Source organism: Oreochromis aureus, linkage group 17, assembly GCF_013358895.1.
Source record: "Oreochromis aureus strain Israel breed Guangdong linkage group 17, ZZ_aureus, whole genome shotgun sequence".
Taxonomy (NCBI): Eukaryota; Metazoa; Chordata; class Actinopteri; order Cichliformes; family Cichlidae; genus Oreochromis; species Oreochromis aureus.
In genome coordinates this window covers 38,318,829-38,343,900 of record NC_052958.1, presented here as the reverse complement: position 1 = coordinate 38,343,900, position 25,072 = coordinate 38,318,829, and the positions used below count along the sequence as shown (strand labels likewise).

At 40.6% G+C, this 25,072-nt stretch overlaps 1 protein-coding gene and 1 long non-coding RNA gene across 2 annotated transcripts in view; one reads left to right on the top strand and one right to left on the bottom strand.

The window, feature by feature from the left end:
• nfyba (nuclear transcription factor Y, beta a) overlaps window positions 1-1,843 on the bottom strand; it is a 15,005-nt gene extending 13,162 nt beyond the window's left edge. The window contains exon 1 of the mRNA XM_039601334.1: window positions 1,824-1,843. The gene's annotated coding sequence lies outside the window, so the exon portion shown is untranslated. The remainder of the gene's footprint in view (window positions 1-1,823) is intronic.
• On the top strand, window positions 1,193-11,841 carry LOC120433993. Its single transcript, XR_005608880.1, has 4 exons — window positions 1,193-1,246; window positions 10,603-10,702; window positions 10,949-11,083; window positions 11,566-11,841. It is a non-coding gene; the product is annotated as an uncharacterized LOC120433993 (long non-coding RNA).
• Window positions 11,842-25,072: the final 13,231 nt, after the last annotated feature.

Genomic DNA, 25,072 nt, shown 5'->3' with positions numbered 1-25,072 from the left:
ATTGCTTAGGGTCAGTCCAGTAACACAACGCCAATGAAGTGCTTTCCTTTAACAATGCAAAGTGAAGTGTCCACTTCAACAGCCACAATTTAAAAAAATTAATGTTGTAATAATAATAATAATAATAATAAATAGTCCACTGATATTAGCAATCAAAGAAAATTATATCACCATCCCAAATAAAACTTAAATAAAACATGCCAGCATTATGGTCTAACAATAAAACAGCTTGTCAGCGTTCAGTTTTTTTGCAACAGCCCAGCAGTAACCATTTAACACTTGCCACCCTCAACGTTTATTTTACCAGTGTTTGGGCAAAAACCTTGGGTTGTAAACATTTTGACATGGAAACAATTGTTCGTCTTTAAAAGCCCGCAAAATATACATTCATCCTGCATTCCTAACTTACCCTTATTCTTAGTATGTATTGCAATTACCTTTACAATGCACACAATGTAACACAAACAGAATATGAACATATTTCCACCTCATAACAATATGCCTTGAACGCTAATATACACACCACCCTTCAACATTTCTGGTGCAGTATCATCTCTCAATTAAATCCTTTAAATCTCAATACTTTTGATTGTCTCTTACTAGCCCCCCCTCCCCCCACAAGAGTAAAATCTCTCAAATTGTAGTAGTTTACAAACTTTTTCAAAATTTCTCTTAAATGTAATTTTCCTTTATCTGTCATTTTCAACAAATTACCGTTTTATTCCCATTCAGCCTCTGAAAAACTTCTGTCCATCTGACAGAACATTCATCATCCAAATTAAGGGTTGGCTTATTCATTCAGTTTATTCTTGAACATCTGTACCTTGGTCAAGAGTCTGCTGACATACAGATGAAGGAAGAGCTTCTGAAGTACTTCAAAGAAAGCTTTCAGTCTCGAGGTTAACTGAGATTCAATGCATATATCCCACCCATTAAGAGTGCACATGCAGAGGCCATGTTTTCCAGGTCATGCAGAACACCCTAGATCAGAGGTTCCCAAAGTGTGGGGCCCGCCCCCTAGGGGGGGCGCAGAGCCATTGCAGGGGGGGCGCGGTATGAAAAGAAAAAAAAAAAAAAAGAGCGCTTGGACACTGTGGACAGGTTTTTGACGGGGCTCCCACATAAACGCAAAGCAGGAGATGAAGCATCGCCAAATATGTTTCCAAACCAACTTCCTTCCAAGCCAAAGACAGGAAAATATGGTGAAGCATATCTTCCCTTTGGCTTCACCTGCACAAGTGCCGAGGTAGGATCCCCTGCAAAATTAGTTTCCCTGCGTCGGGAGCAGCGCTGGGCTCTCCAAATCACGGACAAACAGTATCCCACATTCTTGATTTTTAGTTCACAAACACTTCTTGTAATAAATGTCAGGAGTAGTTAGTTATTACAAGAAGTGTTTGTGAACTAAAAATCAAGAGCTAACATGATGTTAGCTCTTTATGCAGTAAAGTTACAGCGGGATACAAATAATATCAGGCTGATCCTTCCGTAATTTGTTCCCCGGTTCAAATCACGGACAAACAGTATCCCACAGCTGTTTATGTGTTTAAACCCATTTTGCACAGAGAGACATTTTTGAAAAATGTATTGACAGCAATGTTGAATATTATTACACAGGAAAAAAAACAACTACACGTAAAATAATTACACCGTGATGCCTCTGCCTTTCTAAATGGAGGGACAGTAACTGCGTGTGTATATGTAAGCGTGTAAAACCTGAAGATAGTCAGATTAACAGTATTTTGTCTCTATCTGCCATTCTGCAATTCATCTCATGTAAACAATAACGTGGCGCACAGCGTGACGTGAAAAGAGGCACATACCTTTGACGTTGCGTGACGAACTCGTTAATCCTCGTCCACACGTAAACGCAAAAAAAGGAGTTTTAAATAATCTCCGTTTTCGGTGAATCGCAACGCCGTTTACGTGTTGACGAAAAGCCCAAACGCATAGAAACAGCTGCGTTTTCAAAAATACCCGTGTAGGTGTGGACGCAGCGTAAAAGAGTTAGTAGTATATTTTATTACTGCCTGGGTGTGTGTGTTTGGAGGATGTGTTTGTGCGGGGGGGGCGAACATTTTTCTTGTAAAAAAGGGGGGCCTGGCAAAAAAAGTTTGGGAACCACTGCCCTAGATGGTTATACCCACATCGACTGGAGGAGTGCTGACATCAGCTTTTTCGATGGTGAAGATAGCAAGGGTAATTTGTTCCAGCTCCCTCTGAACAGCTGTAGCTGTAGCTGTAGCTTAGACACAAAAACAAAGAAAAATGGCGTCCAGTTAAATTAAAAAAAAGAAAAAAAAAAAAAAGAGCCAAAGCTACCCTTTAATGAAGTAAACACAATATTAGGAACATGCACCCCAGTGCGCCACTATTTTACTACAGATTCAACAATAAATATAAATAGTTTGGATATACAAGAAGATTCCCCAAAACATTTAAACAGGTTCCATGCAAATTACAACAACAACAACACTACAACATGCAACAACATTAGTTATTCAAAATTTGGTTTAATACAGATAAAAAACTAAACTAAAATTACCAACCAATTATTCTTTGAAGAGGATGCTTGGGTCTTCATTCAGGTAAAAAGGTAGTGCCCTGAGGACACACTCCTCCCTTTTCAATAGTTTGCTTCCGTGAGAGAGTGGCAGAGATACAGGAAGAGAAAACAGATATACTTTAGGATGACACAAACTCACATTATACGCAAAATGATGACATATTTACTGCACAGATAGACATGTACACAAGACCAACTAATCATCACATGGACATGAATAGTTAACCTGTTGGGCAGGGTCTCCACCACATTATATATGTCCATAATGGAGGTATAGACAAACTAATACATCATCTTTTTTGCATTCAAAAACTGATCTTTAACATAAAAACATTCACTTATGGTTTAACCCGAAATTGAGGGATCAGATTTTACTTATGTTTAGGTAATTTTAATTTTCCAAAGTTTTGAGTACCAAACTTTGTCTTGCTTAATAGAAATGTAAGTACACTGTGCAGCTACCATACACTAGCTGTTTAAATTTGAAAGTGATCTTATTAGCCATAATATTTTGCTACCAACAGAATAACGCACCTTTGTGGTTGGGGCCAAAATTTGTCTAATTTTCTTCACTGCAGCGCCTCCTTTTTTCTTGAAGACTTTTATGAGCTGGTCAGTGTATTGGTCAAGTTGTGCAAAAAGCCTTGGAACAAGTGGAGCAGTAGTAATCCTCACAAATTCTGCTTCCACCTGAAAACATGTCAACAAACACAACATACTGTACTGTAAATATACATACTATATGTACACATATACATACTTTATAACTGAAACTAATGTAGAAAGACCTCATTAAAGCTATAATTTTAACACAAACATTTACACAAAATGCTAATGGAGCCATTACAGCTTTTATTGTTATTTATCAAGTTCCAAAAATATTGATCACAGCTGATCTGAAAAGAATTTCATACCTGAGGTCTTTGAACTGCAACCTTTACAATGGTTCAGATCTGGAGAAGAAATAACAGGGGCATTGAATGGGTCACTAAAGAAAAATTAACTTATAAAACAGTTTTGTTTTAAAAGTATAACAGTTCACATACCACATACAAGCTCAGCAGTACCACATACACCACATCAGTATAGGAGGGAGCAGGTAAAGGCAGGATCTGAAATTTATACAGTAAAACAAGAAATTCATTACTTAATTTCAAGAAGCAAATTATTGATTGTATTACAACTAAATAAAATACTACTCAGAAGAAAAGCAAGAGATTGACACTGCCATGTGCTAACTTTCTATAGAAGCAATTATCACCAGGTCTGTCGGCCTCCATTGTCTGTCCACTCATATGTCGTGAATAATTTTATTTAAGAAAGTAAGTGTGTGATTTAACAAACTGTAATTTATAACTATGCTGATATGTATAACTCCGCTAGGAAACATGCTGTATTTACAGACCATTTTACATAATACAGATTACTGATAGAGCATAACAATGGTGTCACAGTGGCTTTTGCCCTCGACTTTTGGATTTTAAATGTCACTTTATGCTATCCTTGCTATCCTATTCGATATTTATGACTCTCGGATTACAGTAAAGGAATCCCAAGAAAGCAAATGAAAAAATAACCCCATGAACCCCTGTAGCTAATCCCTTAATAAAACCAAAAACAATAAAAATGTTTCTTACACAGTCCACAAAATAAGCATGTCCAGGACCCAGTAAAACTAATGTAGAACAAGCGACGCATAAACGATATAACATGTCTTATAAGACAAGCGCAAAATATAACCATGCTCGACATGTAGATACTAAACAACACAGTCAAAGAAAAAGTGGTCTTACCTCTCAAAGAAACAGCAGCTTACGCCAAAACAACGTTTTTAAGTTAAATTTGAAGTCTTGCGCATGAGCAGGCCCAAGCCGTGAAACCTTGTTGTTCTTCGCGGTTTCATTACAACTGTTTTTGCATTACTGCCACCTAGTGGATATACAAAGTATACCGATCCTAATTGACTTAACTTAAATGTTATGCCATCAAGTAACACATTAGTATTATGTACAGTGAATAATAGACACAATTACGTAGAATTGATTAGAAAAACATATGTTAACTTAACAAAAACATATATTTTAAGTAAAATGAAAATAAATAATTAATATACACTGAACAATCCACCTCATTCATTTTTTTGAGTGTGGACCGTCGTTGATCGCCGCCATGATTCTAGCCTACGCCACAGTGTCATGTGCGCTTTTTACATCCAACACGAAAACTGCAGTCGTGTTGCTTTCGATTGTAATCAGAACTCGGAAATTCTGCCTTCCGAATAGGAAGATGTAGGTAACATCAGACTGCAGATGAGCTGCATACAGGGCTGGACTGGGACAAAAAATCGGATAATTATTTTTTAAAAGCTAGATATTTTAAATGAGAATAAGAAAGAAAAGTATTTCCTTGTGCCCCCCTTTCCCTGTTAATGCCCTACCTGGCCCCCCCTGGCAACACTTTGCTAGACCCGCCCCTGCACAGTTACCAGCTGTCAGCTACTTAGAAAAGGATCCTGGTGTTATTTGTCTCTCAGAAACAGTTCATAACTTCCCTTCAACTCATTCATGTCACCTAAAAGGTAAACCTGTTTCTCCATCACCTGTTCAGCTCTGATGATTCAGTAAGGACATCTCCTGGTTTCATCTTCATGTTTCCCTCTCACCAGATAACCAAACCGATATCATGACCAGCAGCTTTACAGCTGTGGCTCCAGCAAACATCAGCTGATACTAGAAATTAATATTAAATAAATTCTAACAACAGCTGATCAAGCTTAATCGTGCTGCTGTTGTTTTGCGCGACATCCGCTAGTTTCCTCTTTCTGGCGCAAAGTGGGAGATAAATAAGAGAGAAAAGCCGATCAGCTGATCATTGATCAGTTTCGTGATTGAAGTAGAAACAGGAGAGAATGAGAGAAGAAGAGGCAGCTGTGCAGCTTCAGCTTTGTGTCTTTTTCATTGTAGCTGAAGTCCGGGACAAACTGTGTTCCTTTTCACCTCAGTACGAAACGCGAAATATTTTCTCTGAATACGAGACGATTCTGTTTTTTAGGGGACGGTTGGCAACTCTAATAATTAACCGTATGAAGAAAATAAAGTTCAACATCAGTAACATAGCACCCACCCAGCTGTATAGAAACTCCGTCATGCTAGCTAGTACGCAGTACGAAAAAGTCAGCATACCGAAAATAAACTCCACCTAAACTTGGTTTATATCTGACTCCGATAGACTGCAGGTCATAACTTCTTACCTGAAGTTCAGTTCACCTGACACGCGGACCGGCGGCCGCTTCGGGTCTCTCCTCCTCCTGCCTCCACTTTCTCTCATCCACCTGCTGGCCTCCACCACTTGCTAATGTTACGGAATGTGTGGAAGCTCCGCGATATCCACCACACGAAGTAACGAATAACGAGCCTATCTAAATCCCAGTAATGAGTAACGCGTTCCTGGTTTTGGCATAATAACTAGTCACCGTGCTTGTTACCACAATAATAACGTAGTTACTGTAACGCCTTACTTAATAACGCGTTAGTCCCAACACTGGTATTACCAATCCCAAAGAGTTTGATGTAAGCGGCTGTATGAGGTCAAAGGTGTTAGGAAGATAATATTTAGTCAAGAACTCAAAGATTTTCCTCTAGAATATTTGCAACATCCTGCTGTACCAGAGAAAACACAGCATCTCAAAGTCTCCCTCTCACTCTCTCCCCCTCTATCACACACACACACTAGATCAGCACTATAGACAAAAACTAGAGTCACAAGTCTGAGAAAAGGAAACTTTCATCTAAGCTTATGCTATAAACTCACACCGTATTCAATAAGGCTACAAGCCCAAAAGACAAAGATAAAATATCTGTAATGTCTGTAAACATGAAACAAAAGAGAGAAGTCGCAGGTCTTCAAAGACTGACTTAATGAGTCACTATATAACATATATATATATATATATATATCTCCTTCTCTTTTGAACACCTCTTTTTAACTTTGATTACTAAACTTAATTTAACACTGCACTAGCTAAGTACTCTATGAGCACGCTCAGAAAAAGTAGTTTTACACAGTTGTTTAACAGGTTCGCAGACACTCTGTACAACTGACGTGCATACTGCCATATTGCTCCTTCATTGTCAAAAGCTTTTAGAAGAGGTGTCAGTGAAGTGTAAACTCACCGAGTAAATATTTGCAGAACTAAATTCAGGTCATAAGGAAAAATGTATACTGCATTTAAAAAAGGTTATTCTGTGGGTCACAAGAGTGTTTTCAGATCCAAGGGATCAACTCAATCAAATGAGCCAAATCACAACACCAGTCAATTCCAGGTGCTACCCTACAATAATACAGAGAAAACCCCAACAATCAAACAACCTCCTGTGAGTAAGCAATCGGCAAAAGTGGGAAGGAAAACCCCCCCTTTAACAGGAAGAAACATCCGGCAGAACCAGGCTCAGGGAGGGGCGGGGCCATCTGAAGTAGATGTCTTTCTGAAAGTGCTGTAACTAAGTTTAAGAATATAATCCACCCACTGTTATCATCTTCAATGCCCTGTACCAACATAGAGCAGAGCAGCTATCTGAACGCTACTCCAACAGAGGTCGATTATCTTGTTAATAATTTTACCTCCTCACTACGTACGACTCTGGATACTGTAGCTCCTGTGAAAACTAAAGCCTCAAATCCGAAGTACCTGACTCCGTGGTATAATTCTCAAACACGTAGCCTAAAGCAGATAACTTGTAAGCTGGAGAGGAAATGGCGTGTCACAAATTTAGAGGATCATCATTTAGCCTGGAGAAATAGTTTGCTGCTTTATAAGAAAGCCCTCCGCAAAGCCAGAACATCTTACTATTCGTCACTGATTGAAGAAAATAAGAACAACCCCAGGTTTCTCTTCAGCACTGTAGCCAGGCTGACAAACAGTCAGAGCTCTACTGAGCCAACAATCCCTTTAACGTTAACTAGTAATGACTTCATGAACTTCTTCACAAATAAAATTTTTATCATTAGAGAAAAAATTACCAATAATCATCCCACAGATGTAATATTATCTACAGCTACTTTTAGTACCATCGATGTTAAGTTAGACTCTTTTTCTCCAATTGATCTTTCTGAGTTAACTTCAATAATTAATTCCTCCAAACCATCAACGTGTCTTTTAGACCCCATTCCTACAAAACTGCTCAAAGAAGTCCTGCCATTAATTAATGCTTCGATCTTAAATATGATCAACCTATCTCTAATAATCGGCTATGTACCACAGGCCTTCAAGGTGGCTGTAGTTAAACCTTTACTTAAAAAGCATCTCTAGACCCAGCTGTCTTAGCTAATTATAGGCCAATCTCCAACCTTCCTTTCATATCAAACATCCTTGAAAGAGTAGTTGTCAAACAGCTAACAGATCATCTGCAGAGGAATGGCTTATTTGAAGAGTTTCAGTCAGGTTTCAGAGCTCATCACAGCACAGAAACAGCTTTAGTGAAGGTTACAAATGATCTTCTTATGGCCTCTGACAGTGGACTCATCTCTGTGCTTGTCCTGCTAGACCTCAGTGCTGCGTTTGATACTGTTGACCATAATATCCTATTAGAGCGATTAGAACATGCTGTAGGTATTACAGGTACTGCACTGCAGTGGTTTGTATCATATCTATCTAATAGACTCCAATTTGTTCAAGTAAATGGAGAGTCCTCTTCACACACTAAGGTCAATTATGGTGTTCCACAGGGTTCAGTGCTAGGACCAATTCTATTTACATTATACATGCTTCCCTAGGCAGCATCATTAGAAGACATAGCATAAATTTTCACTGCTATGCAGATGACACGCAGCTCTATCTATCCATGAAGCCAGGTAACACACACCAATTAGTGAAACTGCAGGAATGTCTTAAAGACATAAAGACCTGGATGGCCGCTAACTTTCTGCTTCTTAATTCAGATCAAACTGAGGTTATTGTACTCGGCCCTGAAAATCTTAGAAATATGGTATCTAAGCAGATTCTTACTCTGGATGGCATTACCTTGGCCTCCAGTAATACTGTGAGGAACCTTGAGTCATTTTTGACCAGGACATGTCCTTCAACGCACATATTAAACAAATATGTAAGACTGCTTTCTTCCATTTGCGCAACATCTCTAAAATTAGAAATATCCTGTCTCAGAGTGATGCTGAAAAACTAGTTCATGCATTTATTACTTCCAGGCTGGACTACTGTAATTCTTTATTATCAGGATGTCCTAAAACTCCCTGAAAAGCCTTCAGCTGATCCAAAATGCTGCAGCAAGAGTCCTGACAGGGACTAGAAAGAGAGACAGATTTCTCCTGTTTTGGCTTCCTTCATTGGCTTCCTGTTAAATCCAGAATTGAATTCAAAATCCTGCTCCTCACATACAAAGTCTTAAATAATCAGGCCCCATCTTATCTTAATGACCTTGTAGTACCATATCACCCTATTAGAGCACTTCGCTCTCACACTGCAGGCCTACTTGTTGTTCCTAGAGTATTTAAAAGTAGAATGGGAGGCAGAGCCTTCAGTTTTCAGGCCCCTCTTCTGTGGAACCAGCTTCCAGTTTGGATTCGGGAGACAGACACTATCTCTACTTTCAAGATTAGGCTTCAAACTTTCCTTTTGCTAAAGCATATAGTTTAGGCTGGACCAGGTGACCCTGAATCCTCCCTTAGTTATGCTGCAATAGACGTAGGCTGCCGGGATTCCCATGATGCATTGAGTTTTTCCTTCCACTCACCTTTCTCACTCACTATGTGTTAATAGACCTCTCTGCATCGAATCATATCTGTTATTAATCTCTGTCTCTCTTCCACAGCATGTCTTTATCCTGTTTTCCTTCTTCACCCCAACCGGTCGCAGCAGATGGCCGCCTCCCTGAGCCTGGTTCTGCCGGAGGTTTCTTCCTGTTAAAGGGAGTTTTTCCTTCCCACTGTCGCCAAAGTGCTTGCTCATAGGGGGTCATATGATTGTTGGGCTTTTCTCTGTATTTATTATTGTGCTATCTACTGTACAATATAAAGCGCCTTGAGGCGACTTTTGTTGTGATTTGGCGCTATATAAATAAAATTGAATTGAATTGAATTGAATCTGCCTGCAGCTAGTTAGGGGTGAGGAAGACAGGATAAAAGACGTGCTGTGGAAGAGAGCTGGAGATGAAAAACAACTAATGATTAAGTAAGTAAGTAAAATTTTATTTATATAGCACATTTCTAGATAAAAGATCACAAAGTACTTCACAAGGTATAAAACAAAAACAGTCCAAAGTTAACAAAATGCAATTCTAAAAAGATGTGTTTTTAGCTGTTTTTTAAAAGTAATCAATGAGTGCATTAAATGCAGAGAGGTGTGTAAACAAATAGTGAGAGAAAAAAGGTGAGCAAAGAAGAAGTGCATTATGGGAAGCCTAGTACAGCACAACCTAGGCATATAGTAGTGTAACTAAGGGAGGGTGTATTGTGACCGGATCCAGCCCTAACTACTGTAAACTTGATGAAATAGGAAAGTTTTGAGCCTAATTTTAAATCTAATCTCCCGAATCTAAGCTGGTTTCACAGAACAGGGGCCTTAGAGCAACAGGCTCTATCTCCCATTCTGCTTTACTCTACGAATCACAGTACCTTCTATAATTACTATTCCCAAATATCACTCATTATTTGACTACTATAAGGCATAGATTGCTCTCCTTTTATTCATATTTGTGCTTCCCCAAGTTCCTCTGTATGCATCCAGCATTAACTCCTGCTGTGCTCCCAGTAGTTAGAGGACACTTCACCAACTGCACCTCATAATTACTGCTAATCTGGTCAATGAATGCACTCTTTGCCACGGCCCAGCTCAGGTAATTAGCATATTAATGGGCTTCATGGTAATGGGATGATGTGTGAGCAGCTCTCGACAAGAGTGGAAATGAGCTGAAGGGACAAGAGCTGGGACTGTTGAGAAGGACAAATGCTTAGGCCGTTTAAATATTTAATTTCTCTCCTTCAAGTTGCTCTCTGACTTTTTTCCTCTTCTCTTAATCATTCAGGACCTGCAGTGTTGGGGAAAAGGTGCTTGTCCTTGACCTCATGGCCACCACTCCAAGAGGCACCAGGGGCGAGTGTTCAGTTTTTTGAACCAGAACTATGGTGATAAATATTAAGTCCTTTCCTTTCCTTTCCTTTCCTTTCCTTTCCTTTTGTTGATGTTTGTGAAACAGAACATGTTTTTGTTTTGTATGGTAAAATGAATTATTTGACCCCATTTGTCATTCAATTATAGATAAACACTAGATTTGTTTATTGTGGAAACATTCCAACTTCACATGAAATACAAGCACTTGTATAACTATGTGTAAGTCCAAATGCAAATATCCCACTCTTGATTCATTTCAGTGGGACACACCTGGGCTGAACTGGTGCAGGCCGTGCAGGAGCAGGTGAGGAGCAGCAGTTTAGACCTGAAGAGGGCGCTGCAGAGCTGTGGAGCCGCTGTCCTCGGTGCTCACGGAGAGACCTCATACAGTCACGGTATCTGTTAAAATATCTTTGATAGAATCACTGCAGAAAAATCATCAGTAAATACAAATGGTGTGCTGTTTAACAACAACAACAAAACAAACAAAAACTCCGGATGTTTTCTGACATTTGTCACAATTTTATGATTACATGGATGGATGGTCAATGCCTAATAAGATTTACTCATACTTTCAAATATTTGTTGACAGTAATCAATTGAATTGTGTGTAAAGTTGAAAAAATATATATTTGAAAAGTGAGTTTTGAGAGATTTTTGCATTTACATCCATGCACTGGTAATATTTTTGGACCACCCTCCAGTGGCCACTAGATGAACTGCAGCACAGAAGGAAAGATGGTCTGTAGCATTAATGTGCTGACTTTTTATTGGTGGAAAACCATCAATTATCTCACTGGTTGTCAATATTAGTAATTTCTATTAAAATATAAAACTTCTGTTATAATCTAAGCTGCTTTCCCAATTTGTCTTTAAGGTGCAGATACGGTTGGGAGAAAAAGCCACCTGACAGCAGACATCTTTGTCGTTGCTACAGGAGAGAGACCTCAGTATCTTGGCATACCAGGGGACAGAGAGTACTGCCTAACTAGGTCAACTAACACCTCTACAGCAAAAAAACCATCTAAAATGTATTGACCATCACCTTAAAATACATTTCCTTCTTTCCTTCTACCTTTCCTGGAGTTCAGTTTTTTTAATAAAACCAAATTACAACAGTCACGTCAAGGTACTTTATATTTTAAGGTAAAGACCCCACAACAATACAGATAAACAGAATATTGAATTTAGGTTATATTATAATAAAATTGTTTAAGATCCTAAAAATTGTCCTTCTAACTCAGTTAGACGGATGTTTATCTGTTTTCTTTTTACACAGCACACATGTAATCAACCCAAACTATGGCCTAAATAAGTCCAAGGTTCAATATCTGCAAAGAACAAATGGAGGTGAAAAGTAACTGAGCAATCAAGTACTCAAGTACTGTACTGCACTACAACAGTGACTGCATGGTGTAGTGGTTAGCACATTTGCTTTGTATGTGAAAAAGTCTGTTCAAAGCTGGAGGAGACACAAATCCAGCCTTGAGAGTCAGAAGCTCGTGTGCTCCAAGCGCTGGTCCCAAGCCAGAAGCAATTCAATTCAGTTTTCTTCATATAACCTAAAATAACATCAGCAGTCACATCAAGGTGATTTATATTGTGCAGAAAATAAATGGGATGGTTGCAACATGAAGAGCGTTCTGTGCCAAATCAGAAACACAAAAGCATCTGCTGTGGCAAACCCGTGGGTCACAAGGACATACTGCGATACTGTAAAATCTCAACTTTTGCAATAATAAATGTATTTAGCCTCAGAGTGAAGAGGGACATGTGGTTTTACTCACAGTTATGAAACACTGTCCACTGCCCAATCACTTTACACTTTCTTGCTTTAATCAGAATCAGAAAGACTTTATTTATCTCCAAGGGGCATTTAACATACAACAGAGCAGCATGGCATTGAAGATAAGGACAGGGCATAAACAGGCAATAAGGGTGAGATAATAAATACACAGATAACTTAAAGACATTAAGAAGGGACTGCTTTGCTCTTACTGCCTCATGATAGAGACTTGGCAGCAAAAAGTACAGAGTCTGCTATTTCAGGCTATTTGGTCGGTGTACAGTGGATCTCAGATACTGGCTTGGATTTATATAGTGTTGTTCTGTCATTGCTGACCACTCAGAGCACTTTGGACCACAAACCCTCATACAATGCTTCACTGTGTATACTTGAAGAACTTTATCTTTTTAACATCCACGGCCAGCTTAGAATCACCAGGTAACCTAACAGGTGTCTCTGGACTGGGAGGTAGTGGGAATACCAGGGGAAACCTGGGTATTCCCACCACCTCTGTGTCTCAGGCCTAGATAAGCAATTGGTAGTTCAATGGATGAATGGATCCATGTTTGTTAATGGCTGCAGATCAGATTTAGCACATTATTATCGACTGGTTTGGGTTTGATCCCGTACAAAAAGACAGACATAAAATTTATCAGGATCAACATTTTATCAGAACTTTTGAGAAACTTTTCTTCAAATAAGTCCAAAAAAGAGAAAAAAGTCCACTAAAGCAAAGAGCAAGGATTAGATAAGGTCCCCAAACTCAATGTTCTCACCCATTAATCACCTCGAGTCCTCTGAGATTTATCTTGTGACCCTTTGGAGTGTCGGACCACAAGGCTGGAAACAACAACACTTGAATAGTAAAATGTACATAAGAATAATATATTAGTCACAGAGGCTATTGCTATGCAGACTCACTTACTCAGTTTGATGATATTTGTTAAAATGTGCTTACATATTTGTAATACACACACATGTACAATATTTTAAGATTCACAGATTGAAAACTTCTTTGAATAATTCCTTGGGTCACTGGTTTGACACCAAACCCTAAAAATAACCTTCTCAGTCCTAATCCAGTACCCAATAATTAAAAAATATCATATAATGATTAAAAACTATAATATGATATAATAATAATCTGTAAAAAAAAAAAAAAAAAAAAAAAACATACACAGAAAAGGATTTTAATCCAATTTGAGTGTGTAACAATAAAAATGTCACTGGATTGGAAAAGAAAGGATCATTCTACATGTTAGTGAACCAGCGTCTCCCACTAACAAGTAGCCTGACTTATATAATCTCTCTGGACTGTAGCCATCACTCTTATTACTTTAAACATACAAGTGAATTTGACTCAGACACACCTGCATCACCCTGCATGCTGGGCATACTCACACGTGTACTGAATGTTGATTAATCACCGTGATTTTTTTTACACAGCATCTCTTATATATCAGCTATGACTGCTGCTTGAGAATGAGCCACGTTTTATAAAGTGCCCTTTATGACAATCCATTTACCCTTTACCATTACATCTAGTACACTTGATTAAAGTTCAGGCTCTGATATTTATTTACCAGTTACCATGTCGGACTAAACTAAATAAACTCCACTGATTACGGCTTTTTGGTAACACCTTAAAATTGCAGTTTGGTAATAACATAGTGGACAATGTGGCCAAAAGGGGGGACAATCCTGCAATACTATGAATTACTAAGGTAATAACAAGTAATAGTTTGATGCTAAACATGGTTTTTAGCAGAGTAATAACAGACTGAAATTCATGTACTGGGTTAACAGTGGACCAGGAGCCAGGACAATAATGTGAAACAACAAAACGAATCCTAAGAAGCAAAAAAACATTTGGTAAAGTTTTGGTGGAAGCATGAGAAGCTGCAGCCAATAGGCTGGATATACAGCAAGTTATTCATTTCTTGTTATGAACCTGTAATAGAAACAGGCAGTTCTGCAGTCTGAAGAGTAATCACCACCAGTATTTCACACCACAGTGTTTAACATATATATATATATATGTTCATTACCTTCAAACAAAGGAGAGTGTCTTTGTGAAAATATCCTGTGAACTAATGATACAAAGTTTAACTTTGTGGAAGATTTAATTTGTTTAAAGCTAACACAGCATTATAGCAGCTGTCAAACAGAATGTGACAGTGTGATGGTCTCGGGGTTTTGGGACCTCGATGACTTGCTGTAATTGTTAAAACTGTGAAATCTGCTCTCTACTGGAAAATTCTGATAGAGAACGTCTGCTCATCAGTTTGTGCCCTGAAGCTCAGGCACACTTGGATTATGTAGCAGCACAACGATCTGAAACATGCAGGCAAGTTCACCTCTGATTGGTTCAAGAAAAGAAAGTAAAAGAAAAAAATGAAGGTTTTGGAGTGGCTCAGCCAAAGTCCAGACTTACATCTGATTGTCTGAATGAGATGCTTTGGTCTGACCTTAAACAGGCCAGTCACAATCAAAAACCCTCCAATATGGCCGAATTATTCTGCAGAGAAGAGTGGAGCTAGATTCTTCCTCAGCGATCACAAATGCTTAACTGCAGTTCTTGCTGCCAAAGTTGGCATAACCAGTTAGTAGGTTTAAGGGGCGATTACTGTTTGAAATAAGGACGGGTAGGTTTGGATAACTTTCCCCCTTACTACATGAAATCATCATTTAAGTACTGCTTTTTGTATAAAAATGTTTGATGATCTGAAACATGCAAGTGTAACAAATGGTAAATGGCCTGTATTTGTATAGCGCTTTACTAGTCCCTAAGGACCCCAAAGCGCTTTACACATCCAGTCATCCACCCATTCACACACAGGTGATGGCAAGCTACGTTGTAGCCACAGCCACCCTGGGGCACACTGACAGAGGCGAGGCTGCCGGACACTGGCGCCACCGGGCCCTCTGACCACCACCAGTAGGCAGCGGGTGAAGTGTCTTGCCCAAGGACACAACGACCAAGACTGTCCAAGCTGGGGCTCGAACCGGCAACTTTCCGATTACAAGGCGAACTCCCAACTTTTTGAGCCACGATCGCCCCGTGATATGCAAAGACAAAGAAAGACAAAGACAAAGAAAAAAGAAATCAGGAAGAGGGCGCACGTCAGCTACATGTAACATATACAGTACCTGCTTGATGCTTAGTGGATCTTTTTTCATTAAATAAATCATTTGCATTAGTTTGACCACAGATGTGGTTTTCAGGCAACTTTAACACCTTCAGCTAAGTTTTATGATGTATCGATGTATCCCTGTAGATTGCTTTGTTGAAAACATATCCTTTATTGACCAACGAGCAGGTTTATGATGCTCAATTATCTTGAGTATAATTTAGGCCATTGTTCTTAGTTGACTCACATTAATTGTACTTAACATTGTGTTTGCATTAACCTCCAATATAAAAAATTAGCCATTTTATGATGAGGTTTAAAGGCTACAGAGATGCTCACCTGTTTGTGAGTCTGACCAATACTGTAATGAAGGCCTGCCTAGCAACAAAGTGTAATGTTAAATTAGTGGATCAGTCATGAAAGCCAGTCGACTGCTCAGCAGTCTCTGCTGTCAGTGGTCTCAGTCACATGAGACATTGTGATAAATGGGTACTGCAAAGCTTCACGTGGAGGGATTCTTCTGATACTGGTGAAGATGGAGCATCCCTGTCAGGATGTCCACAAACGTCCTAATGTCCATGAATGTGATAGCCCCTTCCTTTGGATAGATGTGGGTTGGAAACTGAGTCAAGTCAGCTAATAAGCTCCTCACTCCTTAGACTTGGAACAGAAACTAATACTGACTGTGTCATGATTTATACGGCGCAGCAGAAGACATCTACATGAATCAGGTCATTCTGTGAGCTGGGCACGTCAATAAAGCTGCTTCTCTCTTCTGCTTTCATTTGTTAGCAGTTGTGTATTCTTCTGGTGTCTGAAAAGACAAAATATACACGAGCAATATACAAAGGAGAGTTCACAGAACAAACACTGGGTATATTTTCCCAGAACCTCCACAATGTGCTTCCTCAACAGATAAAATGCAAACAAATTCTGCATAAAGGTTGTGTTTGGTTCTAGACATTAGGCTGAAACAGGTTACTGTGTATCTGGGCAAATTATACACCTCTGGGAGGGGGGGTGGGGTATGTACCATGTGGGATGAACCAACCTGTATCTGCCTGACTGAAGCTAGACTGGAGTTTGCGAGTTTGACTCTAAGGGGCTCCAGCACATTGAAAACATGAAGGTATTGTAGAATTATAGGAATTATTTTAGGGTTACTGTTCATAACCATCATCTTTATCATTGCATTAATTATCATTTCATCCAAGCATTTATTGAAGTGCGGGCATTAGGTTATAATTTGTATTACAGGGGTTATCATAATCAAATATTAACAGGTTTATTACAGGTTCAGTTATAATCAGTGGAATCTATAAGTTAAAGGTTTCTGAATGTTTTATATTCTTACACATAGTCTTCAGTGGGGGAGAAGCTGAGTTGCAGGCTGACAGGAAACGGTGTGCTTTTGCAGAAGCGAAACCGAAAGCAGAGCGAGTGAAAGCCAAAGAGCCAAAGAGTTAGTATGCATTTATCTTTGATTTAAGCTTTTAGTAGAGGCTTTTGAGCAAAACATTAATTCAGTAGAGTACACATATATAGTCTTGGTTCGGACATACACGTAACCACACGCACACTTAGTTAGAGGAATCACTGATAGGGGAAAGTTCAGTTTAAGGTCAACTAAGGTTCAGAAAAGCAGATGCACACTCTGTGCACGCGCAGAGACATACACACACACACTGTTAGGGTGTAGGTGAAAGTTGACTGATGAAGCAGTAGATGCACGATGCGAGAGCTGAGCTGGCTTACGGAAACCACCGGGAGAAGATGGAAGCCAGTGTACTTTTAATTGTGCCTTAAGTTGTCAAATAGAACATTTGTGGTTTTGAAGCTGATGTATGGGATGACGCAATGAGGGGGCGTCACTAAATATACTCTGATGCATATAAAACTGTATTTTGATGTTAGGAGGATGAGATTGTGGGGCTGTCTGCTTACGGAGTCCGCTCATTCTCCCACGCGTGTCATTTCATTAAAATCATCGTCTTTACCCTTTGGACCAGTGTGGTTACTTGCATTCCTCCTGTGTTTCCTTCCCTATATTTTTGAACCTTAACAGTATCTGACTGTATGTCATTGTGCAAGGTACCAAGGATACCCCTCAGTGCATCCAAGGCCAGCAGTAGCTACAAGGATAAAACAGAAAGCAATTAGTTTGTTCACATGCCGGTGTGTCAGGGTAAGGTTTTTCTTCATGGATCAGTAGTACATGTGTTCAAACCACTCAGCGAACGTCATGTTAGTAGTGACTTTAACACAGAACCAAAAAGGGAATGAAAGGAACACTCTGAAAACACATCAGATCTCAATGGAAAAAACCATGCTTGATATGAATACTGATATGTACTGGCTAATGTGTTAGGAATCCCAAAGGCATTCTATCATATTTAGGTCAGGTAATCATGAGGGCTACTTAATGGCATCAATTCCCAGTGGGATCAGGAATTGGGTTTGCATGGTCAAAAAAAAATGTTTTGTCTCATTCCCATTTCTCCTTGTTGTATGTTGAAGCTCTATTTGGAACTTTGTTAATATCCAACCATGCAAAACATGATTTTTGGCCATTTTTCAACTTAAACTTAAACTTTTGATCAGGACTATATATAGTCTACTCATAAAAAACAGTCATTGCTTAGGACCCACTACTTGGCTGTGATCTGAATAAACCCTGTCTGTCTAATTTTACAAAATGTCTTGTTATTTTTGCCGTGCTCCAGATGGTTCAGAGCCTTATGTACATATGTATATATATATATATGTACATATATATTTAGCAGCTGGATAGCGTTTGGAGCAGAGGGTCGCAAGTTTGATTCCTGTCTGGGGCGTCTGTATCCAGTAATGGTCCTAAGGCTAGACCCCCTATGCTAAGCGAGCCTACCGCAGATATGAGCGAGACAGATAAATATGAAGGCATGCCGGCTCGGACGTCGCCCGGATCAACAAGGTCCGCGTCAGGTGTTGAGGAACCAGGGCACCCTGACGAGAAGTGGGCTACTGGAACAAGAAGGCATCGGTGGGCAAGAGACGAAAACAGGGCGTTGTTGGAATGCTACTTCGCAAGTAACCCTGGTGGAAGGGGTTACATGAATAGGATGAGGGACCTATGGATTCTTCGATACCCAACATCCACAATGACGGCGGGAGCAGTTGTCAGCCACCTCCTGTACATGGATGACATCAAGCTGTATGCCAAGAGTGAACGAGACATCGATTCACTGATCCACACTACCAGGATATACAGCAATGACATCGGGATGTCATTTGGGCTGGAGAAGTGTAGTCTGATGATAACAAAGAGAGGGAAGGTAGGGGATCGAGGTACCAGAAGGCAACATTGCAGACATAGAGGACAGTTACAAGTACCTGGGGATCCCGCAGGTGAATGGGAACCATGAAGAGGCAGCTAGGAAAGCTGCAACCACCAAGTACCTGCAGAGGGTCAGGCAAGTCCTGAGGAGTCAGCTGAACGGTAAGAACAAGATCCGGGCCATCAACACCTACGCCCTGCCCGTGATCAGGTACCCTGCTGGGGTAATAGGCTGGCCAAAGGAGGAGATAGAAGCCACTGACATAAAGACAAGAAAGCTCCTTACCATGCATGGAGGGTTTCACCCCAAGTCCAGCACCCTGAGGCTGTACGCTAAGCGGAAGGAAGGGGGCCGGGGACTGGTGAGTGTCAGCACCACAGTCCAGGATGAGACAACGAACATCCAAGAATACATTGGGAAGATGGCCCCAACTGACCGAGTGCTCAGTGAATACCTCAGGAAGCAGAAACCCAAGAAAGAGGAGGGAGACAAGGAACCATCATGGAAGGACAGGCCCCTGCACGGTATGTACCACCGGCAGATAGAGGAGGTGGCTGATATCCAGAAATCCTACCAGTGGCTGGACAAAGCTGGACTGAAAGACAGCACAGAGGCACTAATCATGGCAGCACAGGAACAAGCTCTGAGTACAAGATCCATAGAGGCTGGGGTCTATCACACCAGGCAAGACCCCAGGTGCAGGATGTGTAAAGATGCCCCTGAGACAATCCAGCACATAACAGCAGGGTGCAAGATGCTAGCAAGATGCAGGGCATACATGGAACGCCATAACCAAGTGGCCGGCATAGTGTACAGGAACATCTGTGCCGAGTATAACCTGGAAGTCCCGAGGTCAAAATGGGAGATGCCCCCAAGGGTGGTGGAGAATGACCGAGCTAAGATCCTGTGGGACTTCCAGATACAGACGGACAAAATGGTGGTGGCTAACCAACCGGACATAGTGGTGGTGGACAAACAGAAGAAGACGGCCGTAGTGATCGATGTAGCGGTTCCGAATGACAGCAATATCAGGAAGAAGGAACACGAGAAGCTGGAGAAATACCAAGGGCTCAGAGAAGAGCTCGAGAGGATGTGGAGGGTGAAGGTGACGGTGGTCCCCGTGGTAATCGGAGCACTAGGTGCGGTGACTCCCAAGCTAGCCGAGTGGCTCCAGCAGATCCCGGGAACAACATCGGAGATCTCTGTCCAGAAGAGCGCAGTCCTGGGAACAGCTAAGATACTGCGCAGGACCCTCAAGCTCCCAGGCCTCTGGTAGAGGACCCGAGCTTGAAGGATAAACCGCCCGCAGGGGCGTGCTGGGTGTTTATATATAAAACCTTGATTCACTTACCACTTAAGTGGTTATTTTGAGGTTTTTGTGACAGACAAATGTGCCTTAACTGGTAATTGAATCACAATCATCAAAGGGCTCAACCAATGACGAACTGCTGTGCTTCAACAGACTGGTCTCCATATTATGGGCCCCAATGCTGGAGATATCCTCCAGGGTTTTGTGACAGCAGCGAAATGTTGTCTCACCAAAGAACAACTAGATGCCGCTGTGAGCATCCACCCGGATCTGCCCAGGTCAGTATCCTATTTTTCCACAATATTTTAAAAACAGTTTAGAAAGAACAATTTAATTTGAAACCTATTAAGGCACCACATGACAAACTGCTGCTTCTGACACCTGCTAATATTTTTTTCTTAATGGTTTTTGTCATTAATCCTCTGTCTTCCGCTTGATGTGCTGTTACACTTGGTTTTGAAGAACTGTGCTGAGAGCTCACTTTGGAGATATTACAGTGTTCATGCCCTAGAAAAGCTCTGCTGTTTGGGGTCACTGCCACAGCAGCACATTTAAATGAGTTTCCTACTTTGGATGCAGCCAGTCTGAATTATTCATAGACAATATTTAATTAAAAAAAACCTGTCGCTCAAGGCAGCAGAGATTGACCCCACAGTACATGAGCCCGTAACAGTTGACATTTTCAAAAGTTAATTAAGAAGACATTCAATGAAGTGGTAAATAGAGGTCACTGAGCCCGCCAGTGTCAGCTAAGACGAGGTTTGGGGAGTGATGGCTAAATATATATCACGGATTGATCGTTCTGCTGTAATTACTGAATGTGACTGTGTGTAATGTGAAATGTGTCACAGTGATGAACCAGAAGTAATTATGACTCAACGCAGACGTCTGTCTGTCTAAAAATGAGCCAGAACAGGTCAGTTTATTTCATACACAGGTCAAAGGTTATGATTTAGGCTTAGATTTCTGTCTAAATGAGATGACATCATTGGTCTTTGCAAAAAGTCTGTTGTTGCAAAGACAAAGTGAAACATTTTCTCACTTTTATGGATTTTGCAGTGGAGTGGTGCTCACCGCTTTGACCCAGACCCAGCGTGTGTCCGAGGCCTGGATGCTGAGAGGAAACTGCTGAGGTTAGCGCCCCTGCTGCCCGTCACAGTCTCTTACTGCAACATTACAGGACAGCGGGCACACGTTTGTGATCAGCTGATTAGTGGAGGTGGCAGAAAGGCTGGATGACCCTCCAGTGTTGTCTTCACCTGAACCCTGACAGACACGCGGGTGACGACTGATACTCTGCTGCTAACACACTCTCTGTTTTTGTGCCTCTTTTTTCTCTTTGTTTGCATTTTTTATGAACTGGTTGCTTTGAGTATAACTTTAAAATATAAAGTCCCACTGAAGCATTTTTTTGCTTCGTTGCTTCAGGGAAGATAAGATGCTCCCTAAGGTTCTGCCTTTGAAAGCCTCTGTAAGCTTAAATTTAGTAGAATATTTTAAAGGCTGCAAGATAGTGATAAGACTGGGATTTGCTGCATTTACATGGAGTAAAAGCTCTGGCTTATACTCTGTGTTTTTATTGCTTGGTACGAGCCTCGGGGGTTTTACAGACTTAATTTCATGTAATGAACTAGACAGAAGATTATAGAATTATCTAAATTAATGGTATTCTTGGTGAAAGCTATTGCTATAGTCTTTAGAGTTCCCTATTTTTACTCTTATATTCCGACTCAGCATCACAGAGCACAACAGCTGCTTTAAAGCAACGGCTGAATATTGGTGCAGGTCACTGAGTGAAGTGTCTCATACAAACGAAGGCAGGGCACATAAAGTATCTCTCTGAAGAGTTCTTTGATCCCACATCACCTCAGGTCTGCACTCTGCATTTCGATTACATTTTAAAAAGTACGTCTGTGAGCTCACAGCATGGACGTGTCCTGTGCAAGGGCATCATTTTCATTATCTTGGTGAGTTGCAGCCTGTCTCGAGTGCACAGGTTCCCATCCACTCCATGTTGTTGCACTCATTGATGCTGAATGATTAGATGCAGATTTTCTATTGCTATCCTCCCGCCCACCTTCTGACTGCCTCTGTGACAGACCTGCCTGCAAAAGATAGATATCCTCATTAGAACAAGTGCACAGGACTACCTCTTTTTGGCGTGTGCTTGAAAATGCAATTAGAGCATAATTTGATCAAAGCAAAGCAGCTTCTATGACTTTGTGCAGGTCTCACAGCAAGGTGGAGATGCCACGTAGAGGTCTATTTATCACCGGCCTCTTGGCTTGGACTTGGTTTAAAGGTTTTGCCTGACCTTCTTACAGTACGCTCTTACTCCACTAGATGGGACTGTAGCTGTATGAAGTGAATGAAGCAGCTCCGTTTGCATTTAAGCCAAAAGCTAAAAAGCTGTACTGCTTGATTTCATGAGAAGCACAAGTCCTCATATTATTGGCTAAGGTCATTATTATATGAAACAGCGTTATATTGCTAATATTCATGTGTATAAGCAGTAGTTTAGCTTTGTAGCTCTTCGAGGTGGAGCCAGCTTTAATTCCACTGCACACAGCTCAGTAGTTTAGTCCAGTGGTTTCCAGCCCACGGAGCCCAGGAACCTCCAAAGGGTCACAGGATGAAGCTGCTGTAACATGATGAGGAGGGCAGAGTAAAGAGTCAAAGCAAATCTGTGTGCTCAGATCCATCTTTTTTCTTTGCTTTGTGAAATACTCAGTCATTTAAGCCTTAAACAATCGTTTGCGTTGCTTCTACTTCTCTGTCAGAAAAACAAATCAATCAGTTGAGACATGACGACACAAACTACACACTTTGAATGCTAAATGACTATTTTTGGATTTTTGTTATGTTTTGGTTCGAGCTGTTTCACGTTTTGTGTTGTTATCACTGGTTCCTGCCTGGATGGTAATTTTTTAGACCTCGATAGCTGGTTTGCCTAGCCTGATTCGTTTCACCTGTGGGGTCTTCCACACCTGCTCCACAGTTATTCTCTATACATTCAATCAGTTAGTCACCCACAGGTGTATGTACTCCACACATTGCTTTGTTCTCTGCTGGATTATCCTGTTCTTGTCAGTGTTTTCCTCATCGTGTTTGGCATTTTTGGACTGTTTAAAGGATCCTGTGTGCTCCTCTTGTGCTTGTTTGCCTCACTGCTTGCTTTATTTGTAAGACAGTTGTCTGTTTTAACCAAAGAATTTTTTTTTTTTGGACATTAGCTCATTTGGGCCTTCTCCCTCTGAGTCATTATAGTTTTAGCCGTCCAACAGCAACAATGCTAAAGTAAAGGTAGCAGTACAATGTAAAAATAGTGGACTATAATATAAAGTCGGTCCTGCATTCGCAGCCTGTTTTTAACTAAATGTATGCAAATCTTGTCTGCAAAATGTACTTGAGTAGCTATAAAAGTAAAAAATATTCACTGCAAACCAAGGTGGACCAATGTTGATGGATTTCTGCAACACAATGAATAAACTATTTAAAAACTAAAGAATTAGTAATATTCTTGTTATTTTGGTGGACCTGGATGGTTCAGGGCCTTGTGCTATGATAGGAGATAGCACTAGATTCACTTTTTTGAGGCTTCACTTTCTGTGATTCGTTGCATTCCTTAAGTTTTAAAATCCTAATTTGCTGTAAAGTAACATAACTATAGTTTTCAGATAAATATAGTAAAGTTAGAACACTTACCTCTGCACTAAACAGACGGCAAAGTGAAAAGTAGCATAAAATGAAAAGTATAATGAACTGTAATAAAGTGTACTTGGTTACTGTGCACTACTGCAGCATAGCGACTAAAATGTAAACTGACATTGTGGATGTTCAAAGGAAGTTAAAATGACTAGATGCAGTGGACTTAATTTTATGTTATGCATTTCAGAAGGAAGCACTGTACTTTTTAAACCCACAGTACATCTATGTAACTAATACAGACAGTTACTACGGGAGAAGAACTGACACCCAAAGCACACCACAGGGGAGTTACACAGTTAGTCTGGTGGTGGTCAGAGGGCCCGGTGGCGCCAGTGTCAGGCAGCCTCGCCTCTGTCAGTGCGCCCCAGGGCAGCTGTGGCTACAACGTAGCTTGCCATTGCCAGTGTGTGAATGTGTGTGTGAATGGGTGAATGACTGAATGTAGTGTAAAGCGCTTTGGGGTCCTTAGGGACTGAGTAAAGCGCTATACAAATGCAGGCCATTACCAGTTATTGACTGATAGTTAAAATTGGCCTAACGGTGAAAATGTTGATTACACATGGATCCAATTGTAAGAGGAGTTAAAGGCTCGTAGAGGCTCAGTATACCTTACATAAGTGTGATGTTAAGACAATATAGGTAACAACATGGGAGTGCCATTAAACATGTATTGCTACATAACGGGTGTACTTGCTCTGGATTGCAGCTCATCTTGTTTACTAGCTCGTGGTATGTTTTTCATGTAAAATCGGAATCTGAACAGTATCAGCTTTAAATGCATGCTGAGTAGTTAGCAGTACAATTGCACTCTTGTATAGGCCCAATGCTACAAAATGTTGCAAACGTTTAATCTATATCGATTTCTGTTGAGACTGGTGATATTTTTATACTTTGTTCTTATTTTAAAAGTTTTCTTGTGTTAGTCATACAGCCACGACAGACATGGCACCATAAATACAAATGCCTAAACAGCAGCTTTTCGTGGAACTATGCTCGTAAATTCAAGTGCACACGTGGACGCGCTCATTCGCTCCGAGCACGAACCCCCCTCTTTTCGCCCAGCAGTGGTACGCTCCATGTTGGATGTGTTCAGCTCATTGACCGGCGGACAATCCTCATCAGTACCACCAGAT